The sequence below is a fragment of the Sinocyclocheilus anshuiensis genome, unplaced genomic scaffold (genome assembly GCF_001515605.1).
Source record: "Sinocyclocheilus anshuiensis isolate Anshui unplaced genomic scaffold, SAMN03320099.WGS_v1.1 scaffold777, whole genome shotgun sequence".
NCBI classification, from domain to species: Eukaryota; Metazoa; Chordata; class Actinopteri; order Cypriniformes; family Cyprinidae; genus Sinocyclocheilus; species Sinocyclocheilus anshuiensis.
This window is the reverse complement of record NW_015540897.1, coordinates 308,658-319,051: the sequence shown is the minus strand read 5'-3', so window position 1 is coordinate 319,051 and position 10,394 is coordinate 308,658. Positions and strand designations below refer to the sequence as shown.

The window sequence follows — 10,394 nt, the reverse complement described above, 5'->3', positions numbered from 1 at the left end:
TCAGTTTTTCTTTTTTAATAAATCTGCAAAAATGTCAACGATTCTGTGTTTTTCTGTCAATATGGGGTGCTGTGTGTACATTAATGAGGAAAAAAAATTAACTTAAATGATTTTAGCAAATGGCTGCAATATAACAAAGAGTGAAAAATTGAAGGGGATCTGAATACTTTCCGTACCCACTGTATATATATAGTTTTGTTTTTTTTATGTTTCCCAAATCAAATGACAAATCAAAAACCCAAAGTTCTCAGACAGCCTAGAATGACGCATGAAGAAAGGTGACTGAAAGGTGCAAATTCTCGGTCGTCGGCGGCGTGTCTGAACCCAACAGCCTTATCTGATACATGATTGCCATCACGATCAGCGTCCACATTTCACGTGCTTTAGGTCCGAAGCAGGGACGTCGCCAACTGCAACGGAGGTGGAAAAAAGTACACTTGGCCAGTGTTGTAACTGACGTGTCTGTTTATCTTCACAGCTTCCTTCGCCGTCCTGCCAGTGGAAGAGATTATATCCTGACGTGTTTTAGCTTGCAGCTTGCCCAAACCTGGAGAGTGCACCCACATACCCAGTACTTGGGTTACAATGAAGGCCTTGGCTCAGGCCTACCTACCTCTACCGCTCTTGACACTCTCTTTTCTCAGTTTCTCTAACTTTGCCAAAGTTTATTTGTTTTCTTTAGACTGCACATTTCACTCATCTGAGATATAGATCCTACGCTTGTTGAAATGTATCCCTGAAAGCGAATATGACAAAGGACTTCCGCACCAGTGGATAGGCATATCAGTGGCACATGTTTGGGAATGTGTGAGGATTCTTTCTCAAGAAGATGGCGAATGGGCCAAAGGTAGAATTCAAACCAGCACAAAAAAAGGGGTAATATAAGCTACTTTTTTAATCCTCCTGTGATGATTCAATGAGATCGTTGGATCAACAAATAACCACAGAAAGTCTTAATTATGATCTTTCAATAAACCTTTCCTCCTCGAAATATGCTTAAGCTTGTATGTTTTCTACATCATTGCTCTGGTAGATGAAACTTTGTCCACTCTTCAGAGGCAACACCGGAGTGACTGTCAGTCTTAGGTTTCCTCTGACTAGCATCATAATGGGTGATAGTGTACATTTCAGTGTTGTCATTTCCTTGGCCTACCTGATTATCATTTCATCCTGTACAAATCAACATCAAGGGGATCCACATCCATACAAATTCTGGAAGAAGAACTTGAGTTGTGCTTGAGGGTAATAAATAATGACAATGACTCAATGATGAGCATACTGGATCCTAAAATAAAAAAACAGGCTCTGAACTCTATTTTTACAGTATTTATAAATTGTAAAAGATATAACAGATAAGATTATGCTACATTTTGTTAACGAAAGACTAAGAGAGTTTATTGCAAAGTCTAAGAACTTGTCAAATCATGTAGAGAAGCCAGACTTCCCATTTGGACAAATATTAATTGATTGAAGTCCAGCGCCTTTTTAAATGCAATTTTTTTGATGCTCTCAGAGAGTCAGGTAGCACTCGAAATAATGTGTTTAGAGCATCTAACTTCGTGCATAAAAGCAAGATCTCAATCAGGCTCTATGGGCCATGCATCCACAGAACCCTATGCATGTATTCACATAGTTTAAAGCGAATCACAATATTTGAACAAACAGGAGTGGTATTTTACACTTTTTAATACTAAAATATCAACATAAACCAAGAGTGATATGTAATATCTATATAAATTATTTATAAACATGCATTTTTGATTCTAAAAATGGCATGCAGTCTTTAAAAAATACTGATGCATTTGCCATAGCATGGCTTACTATCAACCAGTTGCCCAGCTTTTAACTAGCCTAACTTGTAAGGCATCATCCTGCATCACCAAGATCACTGCAATCAGTATTATCAGCAAATTTTTCCTGATGAACACAAACAAGCACAGAAACATGCTGGTTTAAGCCATTTTCTTCTGCAGTGAGAACAGTCAAGTTATGGTTGGCCCAAAAACGTTCCTTACCAGGGGAATTGTATCATGACAGAAGCATTTATTATGATTTTGGTAAAATGATTTGGATTGATTTGCTACCATTACTTATTGCTTCACATTTAAATCAAAACTATTGGCAAACCAATGAACTCCCAAATGGCTGCAAAGCTGATCACTGAAAAACATAATTTTTTCCCAGTATTCAAAGCTTGTGTTTGCATAAAATAAATGAAAATCACACATAAGATGTGACAGGGAAACATTGCGGTTGAGTTTAATGCTTTGCTGACTCATTTTACAGTCAGACTAATTCTCATCCTTCACACTTTAAAGGCAAAAATGAGGGACTCAGTGCTTTCCTCAGTGACTCATCTCACTGTGCCATGGCCGGTTTCCCATCGATTCCCTCGAGCGGAGACATCCATCCATAATGCTCACAAACTGCTGAACATCACAATAGCACATTAAAACTATCCATGAGGCACATTGAAGTCGAGGAATGAAGCTTGGCCGAGGATGTTCACAAGGCCAGGACTGAATTAGAACGCTGTGCCCAGCACACATGTGCATCTGGAACCAGAAGCCCACTTCTGAGAAACAACTGACATCAATGAATCTGGAGGCTGCATCTAATGACCTTCATGTATTCAACTGTCCTCTTATTAGAAGAATCATCTGATGATAAGTGTCACTGAATCATTAAGCCTCTATTGCATCTCCAGTGACGTTGAAGCTTCTCCAGTCATGAAATCGGTGCAACTCAACTACCACATTTGCTCTTTTAGTCAGGAAAGTCAGAGATTGTTTATTGCTGACAGAAACTGAACCTGCTTTTCATCTCTTTTCAAAAATCAGAGCCTGGCTTATATGAGCAACAGCACTTGATATTGTAACAGTCATTATATTTATTTCCATGAGATGCACCTGTAATCAAAAATGAATGATGACTTGATACACAACCAAGTTTAAACGTCTGACATGTTCGTGCACACTTTATACAACTAATAGCCAGCTAGGTATGTCAATTATAAGAACTTTTTCCTGCCCAGCTGTAGCTATGATCACAAAATATGTTTACACACGCAAATAGTAACGAGGCATGACATGTCAAGGGCTTGTGGTAGTTTTTGCACTGGTTTGCACAGTACAGTCAAATACATATATTTAGTCAAGATAATTTGGAATAAGTAGTTAGCTACACTATAAGCTACTAAGAAAAAGTAGCTGACTCCAATGAAGCTACTTAAGGGGGTAACTTTTTACATTTATAGCCTAAATAGAAATAGCATATAATTGGATCGGTTGTATTTATATGACACAAAAACAATGGGTTTTTGAATGAATGAACTCAGTAGGCTGACAGCACTGAAGATGAAGTGAGTAATTGTTTTGCACATTTTAATTTAAACTGCAAACTGTTGTGCAGCACTTTGTTTGCCAAAATAAAAGAGAAAGGACCGGTTTAAATTTCATTTGGTTTAAAACTATTAAATTGATTCAGAAAACTTAAACCAGTTTTTAGGGGGGTGGGGATGAAAAAATAAATAAAATACACTTCATGTGGCATTACTATTGTTAAAATTGTAGTAAATGTATTTTTATTATAATTATTAAAATGTTATGATTTTAATCGATTACACATCCTTTTTAATAAAACAATAATAACATTTAATTAAACCAATTAAAATAGAATCCAAAAATCATTGGTATTTTTTAAATCAGACTGAGAGTCAGATTTGAACGTTTATATTATTTATTTTTTTTTATCTGATTATTACAGGTCTACACCACTCCTTTCAATCCAATCGCAATTTTATTTGCTTTGAGCTTAATTGCATCGACTGAGGTGTTTACATAGGCTTTCAATTCGACTGAGCCATCAGTCCGATTATAAACTGATTATTATGGTGCATGCAAACATAACTACTATTTCAATACAAAAAAAGTTAAAGAGCAGGTCATATGGGTTTTTGAAAAATATCTCTTTTGCAGATTATAACGTAGCTATCCTTAAATGAAAACAATCTGCAAAGTTGTTAATCAAAAAAGTGCATGATAAATAAAGATACTGTCTTTCAAAAGAAAGAGTCGATTCTGAATCGCCTTAACGAGTCGTCATATTTTCAAATCTTTTGCCTGTTACCGGTATACGTCACTGGGTAACACATTTGCATAATCCCCACCTGCCCGCGAAATACGAACAGAGTCTGACCTGCCCACAAACACTTCCACTAGTTAGTGTGTTTACATCATGTTGAGAAGATGCTGTGTTCAAGGATACCACAGAAATACAATTCGAACCTTTTGTTGTGTGCATGTCATTTTACCAAGGACTGCTTCTCTAATCTTGGCTTTTATCTTTGTTGGCTTCTAATCTTCTTAATTTGGACTAACAAGCTCTCCGAACCACAACCTGTAAGTAGGCTACGATTGATACGTTATGTGTAAATTTTCAATTGTGTGCTCAAAATATCAAGTTTTTGTGCTAATATATGATGTATACCTAGTGCAGCTTTAGGTTTCCAGGTAAAGCACGATATTACTGTCTTACTGAAGTAGTTCTGATAATTCGCTGTGAACCCACTATTTCCCAAGAATGTGTCGATTAATGTAGACTGGCATTGTTCTAATTACTTCATTTAATAATAAAGAATGTAGTGTAGCACACAGACTTTATCATCATTGTGAAATTGCTGTTTATTTTGCTGCACCGGCAGCTATAGGGTTAATGCGGGAGTTAATTAGGCTGGTGCGCCTGTGATACAGCTGTTCTGCGTTCTGATTAAAAGTTAAGACAGAGCGTCTTTTGTCTGTCGTTCTTCAAACATTACAGTAGACATATTTTGGTTTACAAACTGTATTGTTTCCTCAGTTAGTCACGTTAGCACTCGGCTAACATATCCACCATTATTGTTTTAAGTGTTCACAGTTTAGCAGCTAAACTTTAGCTGCCTGTGGGCACGATTCGCTTGCATAAGTGTTTTTGTATTTTATGTCATTATTATAAGAACGGATTGGAGCACTATATTATTGTTTTATGTAAAGGTGCTTTGTCAATGGTAGCGCTCGCTAACTTGCTCAACGACTCCTCTCTGTGCCAATCACAACAGGCTTGGCCAGCTGACCAATCGGAGCAGAGTAGGCTTATGGTAGGGAGGGGTTTGCTCCAAACTTGCTTGGAACGAATCGTTTCGAAAACATTGGCAAATTATAATGTTTTCTGACCTTAGATGCATTTAAACCTGTTGTAGGGGACTCCAACACAATATTAGGACATTTTAAAATACCACATGACCTGCTCTTTAATGAAATGTAGCACAGAGACACATAACATGTGAAAGAGAAGTCCGTTTAAGAGAGTGCATTTGATTATTACCTCATTTCACCCAGCTGTAAAGATGCATGCTAGTCACGCTATGCCAAAAGTTGCTCATTACTGGACAAGCTCTATTTTGAAAGCTGAACTACTGTCACGCCACTGAAAAAAATGTAGCTTAAATGATTAACATCTCTGAATTTCAGTCAGTCGCTCCCCAAACGCCACTGCTCACAATACACAATCTATGCATTCAGCTCCGTTAATGAATTCCAACAGCCTCTTAAAATCTCCGAAGCTCAAAAGCAATTGGCAGCCTTCAGAAGCAGATGTCCCGCAGGTGACCAGCTGCACGGGTTCTATAATGTTTATTATAAGACTGAGCAAGTGTCTCGCAAGGTGAGGGGTGAGGAGTGGCAAACGGCATTAGGGCCCCCCGTCATGACCTTTTAAATAACTGCAAGGCTATGTGACTCTAGGGTTAATGGTCACATGTTGGGGTCAGGTGTGAGGCTTGACTAACGCTCTCTGACATCCAGGGTGCTGACATGTGGGTACAGTGACACCCATCTAATACAAAAAGACACATGGCTGTCGCATGGGCCAAGTTAATAAGAGAAACTGTGGCAAGAGCTTGGAATGGCAAGTCATGCTGGTAATATGACAGAGGCTTTATAAAAGCCAGATCTTTGAGAAATGTTGCTTTCTGTTCTCTGGTCCAAAATGTATTTGTCAATTCGAAGTGGCCCGGGAGGGACGAAACTATTGCAACAAGGCCTTTCTCTGAGAGACCATCCAAGAGTTTAATCAACCATGAAGAATGTAGGTCATTAGAACTAAGGTGTTTTGTGTCCATAGCAAATTAGTTAAGGACCTGAGCTGCTGACAAAAGGTTTCAGATCAATCATAGCAGGGATGAAGCAAAACCTGCTCTTACTGATAACACAATCCTGCTCTTTGATCCAAGGCACTTAAGCCTTAAATTGACCATCCCTGCAATTAGCATACTGTAAAACTAGACAAGCTATTCTTTTTGTGCAACAGCATTAACACCACAGGCTACTATAAATAGTTATCTGGTACAAAAACAACAGCTTTTGAATGCATAAATAATGATAAGGTGGCAGCATTAAATATGAACAGATAAACTTACACTTAGAAGAATATTCCAGGTACAAATCCCAAAATGTGGATTACCTCAAAAACTCTCATCTCTCCTTAAATAAATGAATAAACTCCCAGTTGAAAGTTAACAAATCAAAATTCTGAGCTTATTTCTAGCAATTCTGAGTTTATATCTCACAATTCTCACAACTGCAAGAAACAATTGTGAGATATAAACTCAGAATTGAGAGAAAAATATAAAGATTAAATGTTGCAATTACCTTTGTTTTGTTACCAGTGGTGGAAACAAGCTTCCATAAAATAAGGCCATCTTTTGGAGGATTTAAAAGCAAAAATGTGGAATTTTGAAATTATTTTTTGTGATAATCAACATTATGCTATAAATACTTTTGAATTGAGTTTAACCTTTTAAATATCACTGCCTTGAATAAAATCCAATACTTGATTTTTACTAATTTTGAGGTGCTGATTTTAAAAATAGTGTCTGATTTGTTCTAGCACTGTTGCACATCACACTTTATCACAAAATATGATGCATTTCTTAGCATTTTTGCTTTCAACAACCATTTGTAAGGTGAAGAAATCTTGTATTATCCCTTAATCACCAGACAAATTTCCAAAATACATGATTGCTGTCTTGCTCTGGGCCAGGTTACAACTATTCGTTCAGTTTCCAGCTGATTTTCACATTAATGAATGTTTCTGAAGCCTAATCCCGATTTCCACTTTTTCCACTACTTTGCAGTTTGTAAGGTAAATAATACATTGAGTATTATTTGATACACATAATATGATAAGTCTTCATTCTTATTTTGTCAGAAAATATGATGGAAACTTTTTATTGATACTTTTGAACTCTTAATTAAATTATGTAATAATAGGCCTTTTTTTTTTTTAAATCAAAGATTTTTTTCCAAGAAATCTATATTTATATTTTCTTTGGAAAGTATAAAACTCCCATCTTTGTCACAAATTTCTGCAATTAAGTCAGCTTTAAAGCTTAACATAAGACACCAGTCAAACTTTTCTTTGTTTTTAAGATTGTCTTAGGTTTAACATTATAGTGGTGGCACCGTCGTAATATTAGCGCACTGAAACAAGTGGTCAAAGTTTGGCTGGTTAGCACAGCCTTGAAGGTAATAATTCATTCTTCACAAATTTTAGTCAATAGCGGTGGCATCGTCACAATATTTGCACACAGAAATAAGTGGTCAAAGCTTGGCTGGTTAGAACAGCCTCTTTAGCTCTGTTCACTTGCTGCCTTGCAAGCACCAGTGTTTCCTTTAGGAAATGCAGATCTAGTTAAGTGATTGCTTTGCTTATGGAGAAAATTAATGGCTACTTGTGTGCAATGCTTTGAGGAAGTAAGTGAAAAGGACAGAAAAGGGAATATGAAGATAAATTGCTCTTGATTTTGGCTCGGCCGTGCTGATATCATCGCTGCATGCATACAATTACATGCAACGGACACATTTATTCTGTAGCTCGCTTTTAAAAAATGTAGTAATACTTGGAGAGAAAATGAGCTCCTACAGTGATTTCACTGTGGACGACATCCATTATCTTACCATATCTGAGGCAAGATGATGTGTAACCACTAATTGGAATCTCCATGGCAACTCATCACAAGCTTAGCTAATGTCAGATCTGCAACATAAATCTTTCACAACAGCTCAGCTCTGAGAGAGAACAGATGCGCTGTAAACAATCCAAGACAATCCAACCATACTGAAGCAGTCCTGACTCAGTAACATCAACACATCAGCTGTGACCACATGGACCATGTATATTTTCTGGGATGTTTTGATTGCACCCAGTTGCAAATTGATCCTTCATAGGCGATAGTGTTTAGGATTTGTAAAGTTTCTTGTGCAATGTAAAATTTGCAAGGCCCAAGCGATGCTTGCACGGCCAAGGCTAAATGATAAAGAGTTCTGCAAAGACATGTTAGACAAGCTTGTTTAGATTTTTATCCCAGACATTTATATAAAACAATTGACCCTTCACTGGGCCGCGTCTCAAAAATGTTACTGACCAGTCCAACCTTAGCAACTGTTGCCGTCTGCCATACTAGCACACAAACTGTTTTAATGCTTAGTCTATTGCATAGTTGCAGGGTTGGGTTCAGAAGATGGAATTTGAATTGAATTGGCCATGCCCCACAGAAATTGGAACTGGAATGACAGGAAGAGGAATACTTTTAAAACAAGTTATGAATTCTGGAAAATGAATCTATCTATCTATCTATCTATCTAACAAAGGTTGTATCTAACAAGATTGACATTCACTTTACAAATGTAGCTTTTGTAGTTAAAAAAAACATGAATTCTTAAAATGTAATTTTAAAAATATGAAATTCAATTAATTTTAAGTCTTATTTAACTCTTATTCTGTTTTCTTCACCTCAATTCAAATACAACATTTGAAAATAATAATAATAATAATAATAATAATAATAATAAATTGAATCATATTTTACCACTTAACCTAAATCTTCAAATAATTATTTATATTAGCTTATCTGAATTAGCAACAATAACAATAGCTATTCAAGGATCAATTAATCAAAATTAGTTTTATAATTTTTGTAATGAACAGGTCTTTTTTGTACATTCCCAAAGTCTCATAATTTGTGTCCGAAGACAGTGAAATTGATTGAATATACAGTATATGAATATACTGTTGGGATGATTTAAGTCATTTAAGTGTCATTACATTCAGCTAATAGTCAGTAACTTAAGGCAGAGCATTACATTCTATCATGCTTTTCCTTCCAACGAACAACTGACAGACAGATGTTGCTTCCACTCACAGGAATGCTGATCACATGTCCGGTTCTCCAGCACAGCATGCCAATACAGTCTCATTACTTTCAAGGTGAACGTTACTTCAAACTCAATTTTTAGTAGGACCGTATAAACAGAGATGGGAGGAATTATCCTTCACATGCCATAAATCTTGCACAATATGCTACTGATGAAGTCTCTGAGCTCTGCAAATTTCAGGAGCAGACCAAAGAGCAGGTATATATAACCTAAAACAATTTGATATCAATATTCCAGATGTTTTGGCACCTACTGTAGAAGTAATGACAGAAAAACAGAGCAAATAGTATTTGACATTTTATTTGTTAACAATACCTCCTAAATGTAAAGCACAGCAAAAATACTCATACTACTCGAATGGGCCAAAGATGTAAATAGTTGCTCAGTGAAACTGCAGAGCCTGCATTCACTGAGGGAACTAAACCAGAAAGAATCTGCAGACCTTTTTGCATTTAATGTGCTATTTTGGTGGTGGGGGTTAGTTCACCCAAAAATGAAAATTCTGTCATTAATTACTCACCCTCGTGTTGTTCAAAACCCGGAAGACCTTTGTTCATCTTCGGAACACAATTTAAGATATTCTTGATGAAATATCAGGGCTCTCTGACCCTCCCATAGACAGCAAGGTAACTACCACGTTCAAGGTCCAGAAAAGTACCAAGATGATCGACAAAGTAGTCCGTATGACATCAGTGGTTCAACTGTAAAGTTACGAAGCTACGAGAATACTTTTTAGAGACGAAAATGTGGAATAAAGTCATTCCTGAACCTAACCATAAAGTCCAACCCCAAACTGTACCATGATTGTAACAGGAAAAAATGCAGGAAGGGATCATAAAAACTGGGCGTTACATATCAGGTTATTGGAAGGATGAACTTTCTTTATTTTTTAATTGTTTGAAATAATGTGCACCAATAAACCACACATAGTAAGACCAGGAACATGCATTAGGAAAAGTAAAAAGGTCATTTTTGATTCCATGTTAACTTCAAACACTCTGAAAACTAGAAGATGTGAGGGTTAAAGGGTTAGTTCAGTCAATAATGAAAATTAGGCTGCGTTTCACTCACCCCCGAAGCATCCTAGGTGTATATGACTTTCTTCTTTCAGACGAATCCAGTCGGAGTTATATTAAAAATTGT

General features: G+C 36.6%; 1 long non-coding RNA gene across 1 annotated transcript in view; it reads right to left on the bottom strand.

The window, feature by feature from the left end:
- Nucleotides 1–10,394, bottom strand: part of LOC107688949 (uncharacterized) — a 71,704-nt gene that overhangs the window by 53,413 nt on the left and 7,897 nt on the right. The gene's annotated exons all lie outside the window — the stretch shown is intronic.